Source organism: Mytilus trossulus, chromosome 4 (assembly GCF_036588685.1).
Source record: "Mytilus trossulus isolate FHL-02 chromosome 4, PNRI_Mtr1.1.1.hap1, whole genome shotgun sequence".
Classification (NCBI taxonomy): Eukaryota; Metazoa; Mollusca; class Bivalvia; order Mytilida; family Mytilidae; genus Mytilus; species Mytilus trossulus.
This window is the reverse complement of record NC_086376.1, coordinates 42,010,132-42,019,507: the sequence shown is the minus strand read 5'-3', so window position 1 is coordinate 42,019,507 and position 9,376 is coordinate 42,010,132. Positions and strand designations below refer to the sequence as shown.

The window sequence follows — 9,376 nt, the reverse complement described above, 5'->3', positions numbered from 1 at the left end:
TTGAAAAAAAGGTTGAGATCTGTGTTGCAATCTGTAGCAATTTCAGTGCATATCTAATTTTACAAAACAATATTTATCTGATTTCATGATAAGTCATCTGAATCATTATCATGATTATGATACTGTAAATTCAGAAATTATTGTGATGTTTTAATGCAACAGGGTGCAATAATAAGAACTCACATTCTGATAACTGAATTAATAAACATCTTAATTTAATGCAAAAAATTTTGTCATCCCAAAAAATGTAGTCCACTCTTGATAAATTGCAATAATAAATGCACGCAATAATTTAAGAATTTACCATTGAGACAAGTTTTTCCAGACAATACATGTGCATAATTCTTTTGTTTGTTCTGTTTGGTTGCTGTCTCATTGAACAAAACTATATTTTATTTCTCCTTATATATCCAGAAAGTATAACTTTTGAAATAGAAACTGAATAGCATATAGATGGACAACAAATGTCAAATGATGTAAATTATGGCCATTTAGGTCAGAGATAATAGATGATGCAAAGGCATGTGTTTATACCAGAACTGCCACTTGGTATTGTGATTTCCAAAATGTACAAATCTCATTTTCTACCTTCTGTATTAAAGACAACTGCATATATTGCAGTTTGCATATATCTTGAATCATGTTGAATCACTACAGGCAGCAAAATAATTAAATTAAAACAGTTCATTAAAAATTATTTGAAACATTCTTTATTTTTATTCCTCATACCTCTATAAGATCAAATTTATAAGACATTTATTAATATAACAATTTTAATTTACTAGTAACTGTTGACATGTATACATTATGTAGTTAAGGTGGTACCTAACACTACAGGGAGATAACTCTGTAGAATCAACTGAACGTTTTAATGACATTGTGTTCTTAAGGGAATATTAAGCTTCTCAATGATCAAAATAAGTGTTTGTCAAACTGCTATACATGTATAACCAGTGTAATTTTTCTGATTAGACGGCTGGATCAAATCTTTTGAAATTTTTATATTTTTGTCAAAGGGTCAAAGTAAATACTTTGTCAAAATTTTAAGAAAATTAAACGAACCAAATTAATTTTAGTTAAAGTGTTATGTACCACCTTAATTTCAATATATGTCCAGTCAAACTAAGATTTAACCCTAAACTAATTGCAACAGAACATGTTTTAGTTCTAATCTATATCATTGAGCTCTAAACATACACAGTAAAAAGTCCCATAAAATCTAACTTGAGAAAAACTCAAAATCAGAACTTTTAATTTCTTAATTTCGGAAATTAACATTGAAAGGGGAGATAACACTGCAAAAAATGAGTCTTTTTTTTGGTTGATTTTCTTCAAATTTATTAAAATTTTGATACTTTGATGGGGTTATAAGTTTGTATTTTACTAAATTATTTAATCTTCTGCTCATGAAATATACAAAACTAAAGTTTTACGGGCATTTTTCATAAAAGAAATTGCAAATTTGTTGCTTTGTAACCATTTTAAAAATATAATTTGAAAATTTGATATTGTTTTTATCTGTATATTATATTTTTTACAGCATCTTGCTTATTTAAAAAAAAACACAAAAAGAAGAATACATGCAGAATTATTTTTTATCAAATTTGAGATTCTTACAATTGACATCTTGAAAAATTCAATAAATGGTCAACGAATGAATTTCGAAATCTAGATTGTAGCTTGATAAAACATATGAAAACACCTTTAGAATGGTTTATTATACTCTAAAGACAGCTAAGATATCAAGAATCAATACATTCTGATGAATAGAAGAATAGCATTTTCTTGTTTATATGAATTCATTTTCTTTTAATGTTAAATACATTATTTGGGTCTTCTTTCTGTGAATATTTAGGGTATAATTCTAAAGATTAAAACTTAAAAATCTTCTGTTGCATTTACTTCAAGGTTAGGGTCAACTAGTAATTGTTTACATGTATACATCATGTACATGTACAATCCTTATTTTTCATTATTTTTATATCAATATTCTTCTTCACTGTTTTTTTTCTTCACAAGAACCAATAATCTGTATCATCATCGGGACAGGTAGATAAAGTAGGTCCTTTAGTGATCTTTGATTTTTTTATGAATTTTGCCAGCACTTATGCATACAGTTCTAAATTATAGTTGATCCTTTGCTTCTTAAGTGGCTGGATTCTGTCAACACATTACATATACATAAAGACACCATGTGTAGATTGATTCTCATATGGAGTCTGACAGTACATGTACTCTGATTATACATGATGATGAAGTTGTCAAGTATTGTTGATCTTGGCTTTTAATGTTGTTCTCAAGTTTCAGCAGTTTACATATAGTTTCCAATTGCAAAACAAGATGATAATTAACTGGCTTCTGGTGTAAATTATGTCCATTCTCATCCAATAGTTTCCAAATAAAGTTGAACATTCCAGGATCTTTCACAATATATAAATCCTTCCTCTTACATATAATTGGAGCCTGAAATTAAATATCAGAATACCGGTAATTCTGTCAGAAAAAGGACATAATATAAATGCTTATTTAAGGTTGTACTTAGGTGATTTAAGGTAAAATTAAATAAATAAAGAAATCAATAGTGATACTTTAAGCTGGAAGAGTATTAGTTAGTTAAGGGTCAAAATAAGCTAAAGATATTGATAGGTCATGGAGCTCCCTTTCAAGATATTTCATTTATAAACATGGCGGGAAAAGGCTGACTCAGACTTTTACCTTATATGTGGATTGGCATGCTTAAATTTTGTCAAATTACCTTTTATGAGCTATCAGTCTTATGTTAAAAGATAAATAGGTGTTATGGGGCAAAATATTATATCTTGTATCGTATGGAAAAACACCAATGAGTCCATACATTTGACACTTATTCGAAAACCTGACCTAACTACATATATATATGCAACCTTAAGTAACAAATGATTGGTCAAGATTATTGAATGCAATTAACTCTAGATCTGTCAAGCAATATTTAGTATAAATTAAGGTAGATCAGAGGAATATATATTTCCTGAGATAATTTTTTTAAATACTTTGCCAAAATAAAGAATTTCTATGTTTTTTCCAAAAAATATAATAAAATTATGAATCACAGTGCTATTTTTCAAGCTACCAGTCATACGAAATAGCCCAGCTTTGCTTAGATTGTTCATGAAAAAACACATGATTTTTGTGCATAACAGAAATTTTTAAGATATAATTTTGAAATAGAATATGAGAAGATTGATTTTATAATATGCTTTGAGAAATCCCAATATGCTTCCAAAGGAGTGGGGGCAATAAGGCCCTTATTTGGCCTAAAAATTACTGCAAATTTAAAAGATATCATACATATTTTTAAATTACTGTACAATATCTAAGGTACAAGGTATTCAGAAAAACAAAACAATATTAGACATTGAACAAGTTACCATGACAACAAATCATGACTTAATTTGCATTTGATGTTGTAATTTTCTTTGTTTTTTATAAAAATTTTAAGTATATTTTAGATTGAAAAAGTATGTGCGCACCCAAGAAACAACTTTATATTTAGTGACACTATGTCAATAGTTATGATCATACCTGTCAACTAACCCGTTTTCTGCGGGTGTGACCCGAGATTTTCACAATTCTAAGAGATCACCTGGGACACCCGCCGGGTCATTGAAATCACCCGGGAATTCCGAAAATGACCCGATTTCACCCGTATTTCTTAGTCTTGAGATTGAATTCTTTTGAAATACCGGCAAATTCGTAATTCTTCCATGAACAGGAACTTCATTTAGCTATGTAAACTGTCAAATTAAGTGACCCATTAAGTGCATGGCTTTACTTGACAGCTTTGGTGTCAAACACACTGTTAATTAACACCAATTACCTTAGCTTTAGGTCGTAAATAAATTGCTCTATTTGTTTACAAACATATTTCAAATAGAGTTAGAGTTACTTCCCCTAATTTGTCACCATTCAAAATTATTCCTTATATTTATGTTTTATGGGTGAAAAAGATAAAATGATAAAAATATAGAATTCAAATACATTTTGAAAAATAACTTTTCATTATTTTAATACCTTTATACAATTTTTTAAAAAAAGTTGAAAATTATTTTTTACATTTATACTGCCTTTAACTGTATTACTATATTTTATCTTAGTTTAATTTTCTACTACGTTGAGAGTTTCTATGTTTAGGAAGACTACAGAGCCAAATGTCTCAGACATTTTAAATTACATATGAAAAAAAATTCTAATATCTAATCATCACAAAAAGTAAAGAACATAAGACTGTATTACACAAATTTATTAAAATCTTTAAAAGTGCAATGAAATAATAATTAATAAGAATAAAATGACTTAACCAAGTGAACATGCATTGATGTTTTGGTATCTTCCATATACATAATAAGAAAATGTACCATAAATACTGAAATTCAGCTTGAAAAAGTTCGTACGCGTTATGACCTGAGATTTGATTCTTCAATGCAGGTCATGACCTGCATTTTCATCGTCACAGGTTGACAGGTATGTATGATAAAGATTCTGTTAAATCCTTTTGTTGTTTCTTGGCTGTGCATGATGTTTCCACAACAGAATTAAAGATAGAAAACTGCATAAATTCTGTATTTTTCATTATTTTTGTAAAAACAGTACATATTATGACGTCATCAAATAAAAATCTTAATGTTTTTCATAGATATTTCTTGACCCTATGCATTTCTTAACATTATGTGCCAATTTTGAGAAAGTTATCAAACATTTTATTTTCTTAGGCCAAAACCAGGCCTTAATGCCCCTAATCTTTTGCAGATTTTTGCAAAGATCTAGACCAATTGTGTACAATCTTAGATGGCGGTAAACCATTAATCTTCCTTAAATCATATCACTATTACCAATTAAGTTAAGTTATAATGGTTCTGTATAATGACATGTTAACAGCTTTTATCAATTTTTTTATAAGTCTGTCACAAAATGATTAAATGATATTTTTTTCATGTCATTTTTTTGGAAAAAAAGTATTTTTATTACCTCTGGGCCAACGGTCTGCTAGCATAAACCAAAGTTGAACTACTTCCGGCTCATATTCAGCCCCTTTTCCCTAAAAATGGAGCAAGCTGAAACTGACAAACAAAGCATATCATGATTATAAATTGCAAAAAAAAAAACACAAGAAAATATGTCCACAGTACACTGATGACCCACTACCATTCAAAATAACCTTAACCTTAAATTTAAACTGAGATTGACTGCTTTAATTTATCTATCACATTTTTTATAGTCTATGTTCAGTGAAAGGAGAGTAACTTATCATAAGAACCGGCAACATATCACTTTTGTAAATGATTTTAAAACAACATTTGTGTTCTACAATAAGAAGGCTTTTTGTTGTTAATATAATGAGTAATTTGAAAAAATGGTAAAACTTAATACTTATAAATAGTATAGTAGATAAATTGTAAAGTTCCATGCGGTCAAGAAACATTTTTTCAAACTGGTACCGAAGACCTTGACAAAAATTAATTTGGCTCGTTCAATTTTCATAAAATTTTGACAAAATATTTACTTTGAGCCTTCAATAAAAATATTTAAATCTCAAAAAACTTTTTCCAATCACTTTCTCCAAAAAAAAATCATAGGATATGTAGCAGTTTGACAAACATCAATTTTGACCATTGAGATGGGTAATATTTCTTTAATAATACAAGCTGATTAAAATGTTTAGATGATTTTACAGAGTTATCTCCCTGTTGTGTTAGTTACCACCTTAAATAAACATTAATGTAATTTTGTCAATGCTATTTGACGGACCTCGGTGGCCAAGTGGTTAAAGTTGTTCTACTATTGTAATCACAAGCCACCAGTCAACACATGAGTTGAAAACTTTTATGTGCTAGTGCACTTGACCTTAATTGAGTAGAATTGTCAGTTTCCCAATCGAAGTTTAATGCTTTTTTTTCAGGCACTCTGGTTTCCTTCAACATTAAAGGCTGGCCACCACACTATAGTCCAAAAGTGGCCCTAAAAAGTGGTGTAAAACACCGACAATCAATCAATCAATATAATCTTTTGATTGTAAATTATTTAATTTTTATAAAAAGATTTACTTACAAAAGCTTTAAAATCCTTCCCTTGACTAGATCTATGGTAGCGGATAAAAGAACTTCCACATTTGTGATGAAAACCATTCCACTCAGCACTATTGATGGCTAGTTGTATGTTTTCCTGTTATGACATGCAAATTATTAGAACAAGATAATATAGACATATTCCATGAAATTCTAAATACATGTACACTAAAAGACTTACTAAGACTTTCAACACTATGTATCATTATAAAAGTAGGGAGATTATTTTTCCAAATTAAAAATTCATAATCAAGAACATAATGCTGCTTCTCGGTACATGTAAAATGAAATTTGACATAATGCTCTTAGTTCATGTTGCTTAGTCTAAATAAGAGAAATAAGACAATAAAACATATTTATTAAGGGCTTCAATTTTCTTAAATTATACACAAGTCTTTCACAAAATACTATAAATATAAATCTATTATACTTTGTCCTGCTTTCTTTTTAGTTGTATTCTTTCTCTTTTAAAACTCAAAACTCTTGTCCTGATTTTTTTTTAATTTCATCATAGCCTAGCTCCACCCCACCTCAAACTAAATCAAAATTAGTATCAAACGCTACAATTGTTTGGACATAAAAAGTTAAGTCTTTAAATCAAATATTAAATTATTACTAGTATATTAAATAACTTCTGTAAAACTGTGGAGTAACTGAGCATGGAGGATAGCAAGTTCGAAATATCACCCAAATATCGGCAGTGCAGTAAATCTGATGGTAGATCCCTTTCAAATAAAAACAAAGGAAGGCATAATTAATTTTTTTGATAAGCTGATTTAATTTAATTCCAAAAAAAATGTTTTATATCTTATGTTTCATTGTTATATTGGTTTAATACATATACAAAACAAGAATGTGTCCACAATACACGGATGCCCCACTCACACTATCATTTTCTATGTTTAGTGGACTGTGAAATTGGAATAAATTCTCTAATTTGGCATTAAAATTAGAATGATCTTATAAAAGGGAACATGTATCATAAGTTTGAAGTTGATTGGACTTCAACTTCATCAAAAACTACTTTGACCAAAAACTTTAACCTGAAGCGGGACAGACGGACGAACGAACGAATGGACAGAAGAATGAACGAATGGACGGATGGACGGACGGACAGACAGACGAACGAACAGATAGACAAACGGACGCACAGACCAGAAAACATAATGCCCCTCTACTATTGCTTCACATTATTTATAGTGTATAATGTTTTTCAATCCTTTTCATACTCATACCATTACTGAGGAAATGCAAAATATTGCAAGGCATGCTGGTTATTACAACTTTTGTGAATACAAGTAATGTATAAAAAATAAACCAACTTTTAAAACCAGATGCTCTGCAGGGCGTAGCTTTATACGACCGCAGAGGTTGAACCCTGAACGGTTGGGGCAAGTATGGACACAACATTCAATCTGGATTCCGCTCTAAATTTGGATTGTGATTAAATAGTTGACACAGCATAGGTTTCTGACACAGAATGAATGTATTCAAATGAACTTAAAAATTTTTGTTTTCTCTTAGAGCAATTCACTATGCTGTTGAATATTAATCCTCTCAAAAAAAATGTTTGAAGAAATTTTCTTTTTATATATGAAATTTCAAATGAGAAAAATTGAACCCAATTTTTTAATCACATCCCTGTTTCCCTTATTCCAAAACTAATTTCAATTAAAATATTCTGATGGAGTTTGCAACAATAACTACTCATTTAAATACATCATAAAATATTAAGATGTAAAAAAACTGCTTGTTATCACTGAATGGTAAAGATTATTTAAATTTATCAGTTGGTAGTAAAAAGTGAATATACATTGTATATTGTATATAACAAAGATTTAAGTTGATTCTGGACAAAGAAAGATAACTCCAATTAAAAAAAATTCTTGCAGATATTTTTTGCTTACTATACTGGACAAAGAAAGATAACTCTTAATTAAAAAAAAATTTGCTATTTCACAATATTGTGAAATTAGATATTTCTTGCCATTGCACAATACTGTGCAATTGAAAAGACTTGCTATTGCACAATACTTAATTTAATAATTTTAGATCCTGATTTGGACCAACTTGAAAACTGGGCCCATAATCAAAAATCTAAGTACATGTTTAGATTGAGCATATCAAAGAGGCCCAAGAATTTAATTTTTGTTAAAATCAAACTTAGTTTAATTTTGGACCCTTTGCACTTTAATTTAGACCAATTTTAAAACTGGACCAAAAATTAAGAATCTACATACACAGTTAGATTTGGCATATCAAAGAACCCCAATTATTCAATTTTTGATGAAATCAAACAATGTTGAATTTTGGACCTCGATTTGGGCCAACTTGAAAACTGGGCCAATAATCAAAAATCTAAGTACATTTTTAGATTCAGCATATCAAAGAACTCCAAGGATTAAATTTTTGTTAAAATCAAACTAAGTTTAATTTTGGACCCTTTGGACCTTAATGTAGACCAATTTGAAAACGGGACCAAAAATTAAGAATCTACATACACAGTTAGATTCGAAATATTCAAGAACCCCAATTATTCAATTTTGATGAAATCAAACAAAGTTTAATTTTGGACCCTTTGGGCCCCTTTTTCCTTAACTGTTGGGACCTCAACTCCCAAAATCAATACCAACCTTCCTTTTATAGTCATAAACCTTGTGTTTAAATTTCATAAATTTCTATTTACTTATACTAACGCTATGGTGCGAAAACCAAGAAAAATGCTTATTTGGGTCCCTTTTTGGCCCCTAATTCCTAAACTGTTGGGACCGAAACTCCCAAAATCAATACCAACCTTCCTTTTGTGGTCATAAACATTGTGTTTAAATTTCATTGATTTCTATTTACTTTAACTAAAGTTATTGTGCGAAAACCAAGAATAATGCTTATTTGGGCCCTTTTTTGGCCCTTAATTCCTAAACTGTTGAAACCAAAACTCCCAAAATCAATCCCAACTTTTCTTTTGTGGTCATAAACCTTGTGTCAAAATTTCATAGATTACTATTAACTTAAACTAAAGTTATAGTGCGAAAACCAAGAAAATGCTTATTTGGGCCCTTTTTGGCCCCTAATTCCTAAAATGTTGGGACCAAAACTCCCAAAATCAATACCAACCTTCCTTTTGTGGTCATAAACCTTGTGTTAAAATTTCATAGATTTCTATTCACTTTTACTAAAGTTAGAGTGCGAAAACTAAAAGTATTCGGACGACGACGACGATGACGATGACGACGACGACGACGACGACGACGCCAACGTGATAGCAATATACGACG

The 9,376-nt window shown here is 29.7% G+C and overlaps 1 long non-coding RNA gene across 1 annotated transcript; it reads right to left on the bottom strand.

Moving 5' to 3' along the window:
• Positions 1-1,656: 1,656 nt before the first annotated feature.
• Positions 1,657-6,212, bottom strand: LOC134713941 (uncharacterized). The gene is made up of 3 exons (XR_010106436.1): positions 6,085-6,212; positions 5,005-5,096; positions 1,657-2,463 (listed from the first exon to the last, which is right to left on the bottom strand). It is a non-coding gene; the product is annotated as an uncharacterized LOC134713941 (long non-coding RNA).
• Positions 6,213-9,376: the final 3,164 nt, after the last annotated feature.